The sequence below is a fragment of the Panthera pardus genome, unplaced genomic scaffold (assembly GCF_024362965.1).
Source record: "Panthera pardus isolate Hobbes unplaced genomic scaffold, ASM2436296v1 HiC_scaffold_5, whole genome shotgun sequence".
Lineage (NCBI taxonomy): Eukaryota > Metazoa > Chordata > Mammalia > Carnivora > Felidae > Panthera > Panthera pardus.
In genome coordinates this window covers 7,600,261-7,611,959 of record NW_026526980.1, presented here as the reverse complement: position 1 = coordinate 7,611,959, position 11,699 = coordinate 7,600,261, and the positions used below count along the sequence as shown (strand labels likewise).

Below are 11,699 nucleotides of genomic sequence, written 5' to 3'. Positions count from 1 at the left end.
AGGCTGACCCAAAACAATAGAGAATAAGTTTTTTAAGTTTATTTATTTGAGAAAAAGAGAGAGAGAGAGCAGGGGAGGGGCAGAGAGGGAGAGAGAGAGAATCCCAAACAGGCTCCATACCAGCAGTGCTGAGCCAGACGCGGGGCTCGAACTCATGACCCATGAGATCATGACCAAAACCAAGAGTCTGATGCTTAACCGACTGAGCCACCCGGGTGCCCCAAAACAATAGAGGATAAGTTAATAGATGCCCATAGACTACCACCTATGGTGGCTTAATTAATACGTAAGTCAAATAAAGCAAATTGAGATTCACTCAATACCCCTCGTGTGCCCTTTCTCCCTCTCGGCCACCTCGGACATCCCCACAGACAACGCCGTCCTGAATGTAGACGTCATCACATGCAGGCCTGTCTGTATGCTTTTACCGCCTGTGTAGCCAGAAACAACTACAAGATGTTTGCTCTGTACAACTTGCAAGATGTTTGCTCTGTATAATGGTATCGAGATGCCTCCTCGTTCCCTGCCTGCCTTGTGTTTTGCTCCACGTTTTGTGTGCCTAATCCACGGAGTTGGATGGAGTTAGGGTTTATTTATTTGAACTGGCTGAGCTTAATTCTCTTCTGTGCGCACTCCACAGTTTGCTTTTCTCTTTTCCTGGACGGACACTTCGCCCTTCCCAGCAACGCTGCTATGAACAGCCTAGTGTAGACGAATTTCCGCACGGTTTACGGGCCAGAGCGGAGAGGCTGGATCTCACTGAACACGAGATTTTCGGAAACGTGGTGGCTCTTAGCCCGGCGTGGCCTCTCGGAGTCCTTGTTGTCTTAGACCCAGAAGGTCTCACACATTCACACACCCTGTCTGGCTCCCCTGGGCATCCGAGCTTTCGACCTCTGGTCTCGTGGGAAATGCATTGGGCATGCAAGGCGGTAATTGTAATGATTCGTGCTAGGTGCTGTGAAAGCAAGAGACCCCAGGCACTGGTGCTGCATTGAGGAAATAGCAACTCCAACTGACGAGTTCAGGAATGATTCAAAATCACAGTTAAGTTAGGCGAAGTTTTGTGGTATGAGTAGGAGTTTTCCAGGAAGCTGGAGGTGGAGAAAGGCCATGATAGGTAGAGGGAACAGCCTAAGTGCAGGCCCAGAGGACTGAGGAACAAGTCGAATTGAAGGAATAAGAGAGGCTGCTGTAAAACACCGAAGAGCACGGGGGAGATCGGTAGGACACTTGGGGCCCAGAATGCCATGCTAAGGAGGTAGGATTTATCCTGGTGGTGGTGGGCATATGGTGAAGGATGGAACGGTAAGGGTGGCACGTTCACTGCTGTTTTCGAGAGAGGTCAGGTGACAGTGGAAGAAGCGTGGAAGAGAAACAAGACTGAAAGCAAAGGAAACCAGGCGGGAGTCTATTGCAATGGTCCAAGCACCAGTCATCAAAGAAGAAATGGAACCATGAAGGTCTAAAGCAACACACAGGAGGTGACTGGCGAGAGTTTAGGCGCTGACCAACTGGATGAGCAGGGGAGGAAGGAGGGGTGAGTCAAGGGTTGGGGTAGGCAGAATAATGGTCTCCCAAATATGCCCACGCTTTAATGCCTAGAACCTATGAACGTGTTGTGTTTTGTGGCATAAAGGACTTTGAGGATGTAATTAATGTCATAGATTTTATTTAATGTTTATTTATTTTTGAGATAGAGAGAGACAGAGCATGAGCAGGGGAGGGGCAGAGAGAGAGGGAGACACAGAATCTGAAGCAGGCTCCAGGCTCTGATTTGTCAGCACAGAGCCAGACGCGGGGCTTGAACTCGCAGACCGCGAGATCATGACCTGAGCTGAAGTCAGATACTTAAGAGACTGAGCCACCCAGGCGCCCCCTAGAGTCATAGACGTTTAAATAGGAGGATTAGACTGGATTATCTATTGAGATTGAGGCGGGCCCAGTCTCAGTCCAGGAGCCCCTTCCAAGCAGAGAACTTTCTTTGGCTTGCATGAGAAAGAGGCAGAAGGCCAAGTAAGATGTGAAATGTGCGGATGTCAGGACACACACGTGCAGGGACTGGAGAGGGGCCTCGAGGCGCCACGGAAACAGAGCCCCGTCCTACCCACGCGAGGAACTGAATGTGGCCACCAAGCTGAGTAAGCATGGAAGCAGATTCATCCGGAGCCTCCTGATAATAGCCCAGCCGGGCAGCACCTTGACTTTAGACTTGTGGGAGACCCAGAACCAACCTGGGCTTCGGACCCGCAGAAACGGAAAGATTAGCAAACGGGGCGGTTTTAGGTCGCTAGGGTTGCGGTAAGGTGGTACAGAGGCGGGAGGAAAGGGTCGCGAGTATGGGTTCTGGGTTTGTCGCTGGGCTGCGGGCAGCTGTCCCCATGGACCTTGTGGGGACTTGGATGGAAACTAGATCTCCGTGTTCCTCATCAGACTCTTCCTGTGTTAATTATCTGTTCCTGCAGCAGCAAGATTACCAGGAACTTGGCAACTTGAGGCCGCAGGCATTTATTGTCTCCCAGTCTGCGCGCGGCTCCGCTGGGTCCTCTGCGAGGCTGCAGTCCAGGCTGGGCTCTCTTCTCGGTGCTCAGCCGGCGGCTTCCTCGGTTTGGGCTGCTGTAACAGGAGACCACAGACCGGGGGCAGGGGGTGCTTAAACAGCCCACTTTTATCTCTCACACTTCTGGCCGGGAAGTCCAAGATCAGGGTGCTGGGAGATTCGGTGTCCGGTGAGGGCTCATTTCCTGGCTTGCCGACGGCCTTCTTGTCCTCACAGGGTGGAGAGAGACCGAGCTCTCATGCCCCGTCCTTTTTTTTTTTTTTTAATAAGGCATTAATTCCACCGCAAGGGCCTCAACCTCAAGACCTCATCCTGCCCCAATTACCCCCCAAAAGGCCTAACTCTTAGGAGTAATACCATCACACTGGGGATTAGGGCTTCGACATACGGACTGGGGGAGGCGGGGAAAAAAGGGAAGGTGTGAGCTACAAACCTTCAAGCCCAGAGCAACCGGAAGGACTCATTTTCTTCCCTTTTTTTTAAGTTTTATTTATTTATATATTAAAAAAAACATTGTTTTAATGTTTATTTTTTGAGAGAGAAAGAGAGAGACAAAGCATGAGTTGGGGAGGAGCAGAGAGAGAGGGAGACACAGAATCGGAAGCAGGCTCCAGGCTCTGAGCTGTCAGCCCAGAGCCCGACTCGGGGCTCGAACTCACAAACCGTGAGATTATGACCTGAGCCGAAGTCGGACACTTAACCTACTGAGACACCCAGGCGCCCATATGTATGTATGTATGTATGTATGTATGTATGTGTTTATTTGTTCATGTATTTATTTTTCAGAGAGAGAGCCCAAGCAGGGGAGGGGCACAGGGAGAGAGAGGGGACACAGGATCCAAAGCCGGCTCTGCACAGACAGCAGAGGGCCCGGCGCGGGGCCCGAACCCACGAACCGTGAGATCATGACCTGAGCCAAAGGCAGATGCTTCACCGACTGAGCCACCCAGGCGCTCCAGGACTCCCTTCCGAGTCCCCACGGCTGCTGACAATTCAGTCCCTCGTGGCCTGTTGGACTGAGGGCTTCGATTTCTTGCCGTGTTGTTGGCTGGCTTCCGTTCCTTGCCGTGTGGGCCTCCCCAGCACGGCCGCGCGTGTCCTTGAAGCAGCCAGAGAGCGTCTGCTATCCAGATGGGTGCTGCCGTCTTATGCAACATAATCAGAGAAGTGACATCACGTCACCTGTGCCGTATCCCGCAGGGCACTGTCGTCCCACTTAAGAAGAAGGGAAGACACGGGGTGTGAACAGCAGAAGGCAAGAATCGCTCAGGATATTGTCAGAGTCTGTCCGCCAACGCTTCTCAAAGGAAGGTACGGGGTTTCTTTTCTGGGGGTGTTTCAAGAATTGTGAGGGATTTTGCAGCCCGCCCGGCCTGGAGTTCAAGGGTTCTTTTTTTTTTACCCACGGTAAGCCAAAACCCAGGTCTGCTCACCTGGGTTCGAAGGGCCGGGCGGGGACGGGAGGGAACAGACTCACGGGCAGCGTTCTTTGTGGGCCGGCCTGGTGGTTTGCTAAGCAAAACTCAAGTTGATATGACATAAACAACGTCTGCTGCCTCCAGGGGCCTGCCACAATATTTTCTTTTAAGTGCTACTCGTGCCTGAAATACGCTTCTGGTTTTGAAATGTGGTTCTCCACTCATGCACGGCTACAAATCACTGACTCTCTTATTAAGAGCGCCGTTTTTTATTCTTTACTGGAAGTTTGCAAAGCACATGACGTCATTCCAGATGGGAGACACGCCAGGGCAGTGGGCTGGAGGCCTCTCCTTGGAGGGGGTCAGTTTGGAAGACAAGAGTGAGCTTTTTCTTGTTTTTATGTTATTTATTTTACAGAGGGAAAGACAGAACACGAGTGGGGGGAGGGGCAGAGAGCGAGGGAAGCACAGAATCCCAAGCAGGCTCCAGGCTCTGAGCCGTCAGCACAGAGCCCGACGCGGGGATTGAACCCACAACCCGTGAGATCATGACCTGAGCCGAAGTCAGAAGCTCAATCGACTGAGCCACCCAGGTGCCCCAAGAGGGAGCTTTTTCCCTGCAAACTTGGCATCTCATCCATGCAGGGCCGGCCCTGCGTGAACGCCTGTGCTCTCCAGAGCCCTGGCATCTGTTTACTCTTTATATTTTCTCTTTTTTTCCCCCCTGTTGTTAAGTTTGTAAGTTTTTGCTGCCAAAACAGTGCATTCGGAAGTAACACAGCTTCCCTTCCTGAGGCCATGATAATAGGAAAAAAAAAATTGGTCCTTTGCTCTGTAATCCCTCTGTACCCCTCACCCCACCTGCACGTCTCCATGATCAACAGCAGGACATGGAGCCTTCTGCATGGGATGTGGATGTTCTGGAACATTCTGAGAAGCCAACATAAAAATCTCTGTGTATGGGGCGCCTGGGCGGCTCAGTGGGTTAAGCGTCTGACTTGGGCTCAGGTCATGATCTCACGGCCCGTGAGTTCGAGCCCCGCGTCGGGCTCTGTGCTGATGGCTCAGAGCCTGGAGCCTGCTTTGGATTCTGTGTCTCCCGCTCTCTCTCTCTCTCTGCCCCTCCCCCGCTCACTCTCTGTCTCAAAAATAAACATTAAAAAAATTTTTTTTAAATCTATGTGTATGGATAAATATGCTTATTTATAAGCATATCGGCTAACGTTACAGCTATACAAGATGGACAAATTCTAGAGATCTGTACAACCTAGCGCCTATTGTTAACAACTCTCTCAAGGGGCCAGATCTCACGTTGTGTTCTCAGACACACAAAAGAACAAAAGGGCACAGGGAACTTGGAAGTGATGGTATGTCTCTCACCTTGAATGTGCTGATGGTTTCCCAGGTGTGTGCCTATGTCCAAACTCATCAAATTCTATACATTTCAATATGCGCGGGGGTTTATTTGGTTATCAGTTATACCTGAATAAAGCTGTAAAACCACCTCCCTCAAACGGGGCACAGCTTTTCTTACTAAATGAATCTCCAGATCCATAAATCAATCCTTCCTTTTCATGGCGGCCCATGACGCCAGGGGATGGATGGATTGCCCTTTCACGTCCTGGTTGGTGGATGTTTACAATGTTGTCTCAGAAAGCCTCCGTCGCATGAGAACCAAGTGAGTGTGTGCCAGTCCAATTATAGAATGGGAGAAACTGAGGCCCACAGAGATTAAGTGGAGGGTCCATGGCTCCCCCCCCCCCCAGGTTCTGGTAGATTCCCCCAGCGGAGAGAAACCATGGCGGCCCTGCTATTGCACGCTGCTGCCACACAGTGTCACTGTTGAAGCTTGCTCCCCGTGCAGCCTCTGCTAACCAACAGCCCCTCCTAGCTACCACCCAGGAACCTGGGCTCCCTCTTTGCCTTCAGAATTCTTATTTCACCTTCTCTGTCACTGACCATCGTGATCTCTCCTTACAGAGCTCCCTGTGCAAACCCACCTTTTCCCCAGTGGTCAAGTTGTCACTGAACAAACACAGCAGACTTCAAGCTGACTTTCAGAAATTCACAGACAAGTTACGGGAACCCAAACATGGCTTTACAGATTCAGGAGCGCAAGTGGTTCAAACCAACATACAATGGCTTGCTTATTCAGACACACCATCAGCTTTACCCACTTCCGTGAAAAGAGGACCCAAACTCAGAATTTGGCTCACTAGTGTCTGATTCGACAGCCTGCACCAAGCTGGTTTCACAGCTCCGTGGTATCCCCAGATTTCCAGCAGAGATGATGACTTTGAGATTCATGTGTAGTCTTCCAGGCTTAAAAACAAAAAACCGGGGCACCTGGGTGGCTCAGTCAGTTAAGGGTCGGACTCCTGATCTCAGCTCAGGTCATGATCTCACCTTTCATGAGTTCGAGCCCCACATTGGGCTCTGTGCTGACGGTGGGGAGCCTGCTTGGGATTCTCTCTTTTTCCTTCTCTCTCTGTCCCTCCCCTACTTGTGCGTGCCCTCTCTCTCAAAATAAATAAATAAACTTAAAAACAAACAAAAAACAGCAAGCACTTCCCCACACATAAATATATACCCTTAGACATTTTGTGCAATTTTTTTTTTTTTTTTTTTGGAAAAATGGTACCTACAGCACATTATGTAACTTGCCTTTTCCTGAAGCCCGTTCAACATGTGGGGCAAAGGAGGGTGGGCATGGTAGGGACAGTTTTGGGGGGTGGTGAGAATGGGTGTTTTCCTAGGATGATGGCACTGAGTGAGGCTTTACTCTTTGGAGAGAAGGACAGGAAATATGTGTGGACTAACGTCCTCCCACCGATACTGGCCTAACTGAGTGGGGGGGGGGGGGGGAGTGTGGTTTTTGTTGTTGTTTAATGGAAGGAACCTAAGTGTTCCTTTGTGACACTTTTTTTTTTTGGAGAAAGAGACAGAATGCAGGGGAGGCGCAGAGTGAAAGGGAGACACAGAATCTGAAGTAGGCTCCAGGCTCTGAGCAGTCAGCACCGAGCCTGACTCAGGGCTGGAACCCACGAACCACAAGATCATGACTTGAGCAGAAGTTAGATGCTTAACCCACTGAGCCATCCAGACACCCCTGTGGCGCTTCTTTAAAAAGAAATGAATGCTCCAGGGGAGAGAAGACAACACTCAATCATTATCTGTCTTAATTCTGGATCATTCTAACTCGCCTGCCTCCTAATAGGTTATCTTTGGGTTTGTGGGCTCTGGAGAGATTCTGGAAAAAAAAAAAATTCTGCACGTGATACAGTCATCTATTAAATCTAAACAATGTGAAAGTTTTCAGGATAAGAAGTGAAGGAATCCTTTGCACAGATCTCCGACTGGCCAGCTGTTAATTTGATGTGGATCCTTCTACCCTCTGCCCAGTCAGGGAGGGCGGGGCCCAGCCACACGAGCGTCACCCAGCCGCAAGTTAGAAATGCAGGGTCTCGGCGCCACTGAAGAACGAGCACCTGTCTTTTAAGGCGACCCCCGGGGCGAAGAGAGCTTCTCGGTGTGGTCTGGCAGCATCAGGGCCACGTGGGGGGTAGTCAGGCCGCATCTCGGATTTACCGAATATGCAGAAGCCCCGAGGTGGGGCCCAGCGATAGGTGCTTAACAAGCCAGGGGATGCTGAGGAAGGCTGACGACTGTGACAGCCGCTGCTGTGGAGTCGGGGACTCTTAGCCCCTGGCCGCTGCAGCTAGGCTCCTGGCTCCCCATCGCATCCCCCAGGCGCCCTCCCTCCAATCCGAGAGAGCCCGCCCCGATGTGGCTCGGTCACCGAGGTGCCCCCGGAGTCCAGCTCCACCACGTATCCACCAGGAGCTCCGTTAACGCTCCCTTCGATTAGGAATCTCGGGCCGATCCGGGTTTCCCCGAGGAGGTCAAGCTGGTTTTCAGAGGGCGCAAAACCCCCGCGGGTCGAGGCCACTGCACGCGTGGTTAAATGCATTCGAGCAGCCCCGCGGTGCATCCTTTCGTGATGCGAAGAAAACAGGTTCCCTGTGACCCCAGCTCCGTTTCCCGGGGCCGCTTCCACGGCCAGTCCGTCTGGCAGCACGCAAACGCCTACAGCTGGCCAGGCGTCCATTTCACAGAAGGGCAAACGGAGGCTCAGGCGGGTCTAGGTCTGGGCAGGATTTCCTCTCTTCATGCAGTGCCTGCAACGGATTTCTTTTTAAAAATAGCAAGCCAGCCAGCAGCTGCCTCTGGGTGTGGGCCCGGCATCAGGCAACGGCAGTCCTCTCATTAGAGAGGATAAAATTGGGCTTTCAAGTTCAGGGGAAAAGCTTAGCGGCTCTCGAGTCGAGTGCCAGCAGCTGTGGGGTTTTTGCCAGGGGCCACGGTTTCTGGGGGCCCCTCCGCTTCCCGCGGGGGGCGGCAGGGGGCGCCGTCCGCGGGGGGCGCCGCCCGGAGCGGGCAGAGTTTGCGCACTCGCCGAGGCCGGACCACCCAGACGCTCACCTCCTGCGAGGGCAGGAGCAGAGCTTGGAGCCACACGAGGTGAAAACAGTTGGCCGGCTCCGCACCCATCTGCACCCAGGGGCGAGGCTCTCGGCGCGGCAGGCGGGCGGGGGCCTCTCGGGAGGCCAGCTCTTGAAAAGTGGTCCCAACCCTAAAAAGTCTCGCCACTAGAGAGGCTCACGCCAGGCACGGACGGGGTTCGAACCCGTGATCTTCGGTTTACGAGACCGACGCCTTACCACTTGGCCACCGCGCCTGCGTTAGAATGGCGGCTCCGCGAGCCTCTATCCTGGCGTCGCTCCCGTGAGCTCGCCCCGCGGGCACGAGCGCGAGCGCGCCCGCTCGGCCCCCGCGGGGCCCCGCCCCCTCCCTGCGGCGGGAGGGGCGGGGCTCCAGCGGGCGCGCGCCGGACGCTCTCCGCAGACTCCCGGCGGCCGACCCGCTGGGCTTGGAGGGTAACCCGGTCCCCGCGTGTGGTGGGGTGGCGGCCCCGGAGTCCCCGCGGCCACGGCAGGAGGCGTGTCTGGAGCTCCGGAGTCGGCGGAGCAGTTGTCGGGTACTCAGTGCCTAGTGTTCGAATCCCAGCTCCTCCAGAGACGGTCTGAGACCTTGGAGGGCGCTCCTCGGAGCCTCAGTTTCCCCTCTGGGGCGAAGCAGCCCGGAAGCGGGAGAAGGGATGGCAGTGCTCGTTGCCAGCCGGATTCCCCGGGCGGTCCCCGGCTGCCCTGCGCGGAGCACACGCTCGGCGACGGTTGTTGAATGAATGAGTAAGTGTTTAAGAAATAAGCTCAAAGCTCCTTTACCCCGATTGCCGCGGTTAAGCCCAGGGTGTCTGCCTCGTCCCGGAGCAGCGCCATCACCTGGGAGCTTGCCGCCCTGCGACTTGGCGGTTTCACCGGCACCTGCCAAATCACACCCGATGGTGGAGCCAGGCAACGTGAGCTTTCACTAGCCCTCCAGGCGATGCTGATGCGCCGGAAAGGCTGAGCCCGGCTGCGCCAGACAACTGATAGACACATTCATATTTATATACTCAAATGTATGTACGTATTCAAACTTATTTTTATACACATGGACCGACTCTGCAGTTCTCTTGGATTTTTCATGAATGGATGTATGATGTATTAATACAGCGGCTTGTAGTCATAGAAAATAATCACAAGTGACAGTGGATTATTTAACAAACACTAATCTGTGTTTCGTTAATATTATGCATAACCCAATATTGTAAATTATATATACTACAGTATATACGGTAATATGACCATTCTACAAGGATGGGTTACCTTATTCTCTTTAATAGCTATTAGTGATTAATTAGCTAATAGTGGTTTCCTTTTGAGTGGCTCTATCGCAGTTGATTTAATCAATTTCTGGGAAGTAGCTTTATGTTGTCCGCAGCTCTTTTGCTGCACAGAACGTTCTGCTATATGCATCTTTCCCGTCTGGTACCAGTGATGCTTGTAGGGCATATGAAGACATACATTAGGAAACTACTCAACTGTATAGGCAAATAGGAAACTTAAATACCGGGAAGTTGTGTTCACCAAGTTGCTTTAAATGTCATGGTTTGGGACGGTGAGTGGAAAAGGCACCAACACTTACCCTCAGACACTGGGACAGGAACCCTGAGACACTGCACCCAGTGTGTGAGATCTTTCTGCAAACCTCACCGCAGCTCCCTAATTAAAAAAAAAATTGGGGCACCTGGGTGGGTCAGTTGGTAAACGTCCAAGTTTGGCTCAGGTCATGATCTCAAGGTTAGTGGGATGGAGCCCTGTGCTGGGATTCTCTATCTCTCTCTCTCTCTCTGCCCCTCCCCTGCTTATTCTCTCTCTCTCCCTCCCTCCCTCTCTCTCTTTCCCCCTCTCCCTCCCCCCCTCTGTCTCAAAATAAATAAAAATTATCAAATTTGGGGCACTTGAGTGACTCAGTCGGTTAAATGTTTGACTTCGGCTTAGGTCATGATCTCAAGGTTTGTGATCTCAGCCCCACGTCGGGCTCTGTGCTGACAGCTCGGAGCCTGGAGCCTGCTTCGGATTCTGTGTCTCCCTATCTCTCTGCCCCTCCCCTGCTCGTGCTCTGTCTCTCAACAATGAATACACGTCCAAAAAATTAATAATAATTTCCAAAATTTTATAAACATTTTTAAATAGAAAACTCAAGAACATTTTCAGAATTAAAACATTTCTTACTGAGCAATGCCTCTGACTAGTTGAGGATAAAATTGGTGCCAGTGTCTCCCTCCTTTTTTGGGTTGAGCAGTTGGGATGATTGTGCAGAAGTGGCAGAGGCTTAGCCAAAGTTAAAAGAAATTAGCAAATGAAGGAAATTCACATGGGAGCAGAGCCCAGAACTAACCCGGCAGGTGGAGCAGGAATCAGTCTCTTAACAGGTGCTGTTTTTCAGTTTTGTCTTGTGAGGGAAGGGAGGGAGCAGAATAATAGAGGAGCATCTGTAGCTTGTTGGGCAGGTGGGATGCCCCAGGTGTCCAGGATCGGAGGGGCCCTGAGAGAGGCTGGCCCTCCCACCTTCTGTGAGCTGGGTGGTCTGACTTGACTTAATCTGCCAGGCAGAAGACGCGCAAGAGGCCACAGAGCTTGTACACGTGGACGGAGGGTCTGTCCTGGTTCCAGTGTCCCAGAGCGGTACCTGCACAAGGTAGGTCCTCAAAACGTATTATGGAAGGAATTAACATTCAGGGTTTATTTCAGCGCGGTCCTCCTCGTGGTTCTGGGGAACCTCCTTGGCCAGTGCCCTCCAACCACAGTTCCAGGATTGTCCTGACACTGAACTTGTCTGGACTCCTTTTCAGAGGAAGGAGAAACTTTGAATTCCTTGGTGATGGGAGTTGTTCATTGTTCACTCTTGCAGAAAGAGCTTAAATCCAGTGAACATTTCCTCTTTTCTGCGTCCTAACAAAGGCCCTGGGGCAGATGATGGCACAGAATCAATGTGACCCCAACCCCAGGCCTCCCGCATGCATGCGGGGTGAGAAACCAGGGTCTGCTGATCTGGTGACCAAGCCAGGGGATAGGATGGAATACTTTTGATCTTTTTGTTCTGTCTGTATATTCAAGTCACCTGGATCTGAATAATTCATGAGCATTTGCATTTCTTTTGTGTTGAAATGTCACTTTTTTTTTTCCATTTTAGAAAAAAATATCTAGTTTTAAATCTTTCTCTTTTTTTCCTGTACTTTTTTTTGTTTCTCTGTGCCCGTCCCCCAGGTTGATGTG

General features: G+C 51.9%; 1 long non-coding RNA gene and 1 other non-coding gene across 3 annotated transcripts; one reads left to right on the top strand and one right to left on the bottom strand.

Annotated features, from left to right (window-relative positions):
* The first annotated feature begins 3,350 nt into the window (after positions 1-3,350).
* LOC109278454 (uncharacterized) lies at positions 3,351-6,533 on the top strand. Of its 2 annotated transcripts, XR_002085668.2 has the most exons (3): positions 3,351-3,871; positions 5,573-5,656; positions 5,959-6,533. It is a non-coding gene; the product is annotated as an uncharacterized LOC109278454 (long non-coding RNA). The 2 variants fall into 2 exon arrangements; XR_008419330.1 differs by lacking the exon at positions 5,573-5,656.
* Positions 6,534-8,644: 2,111 nt separating this feature from the next.
* TRNAT-CGU (transfer RNA threonine (anticodon CGU)) lies at positions 8,645-8,716 on the bottom strand. The gene has a single exon. It is a non-coding gene; the product is annotated as a tRNA-Thr (tRNA).
* Positions 8,717-11,699: the final 2,983 nt, after the last annotated feature.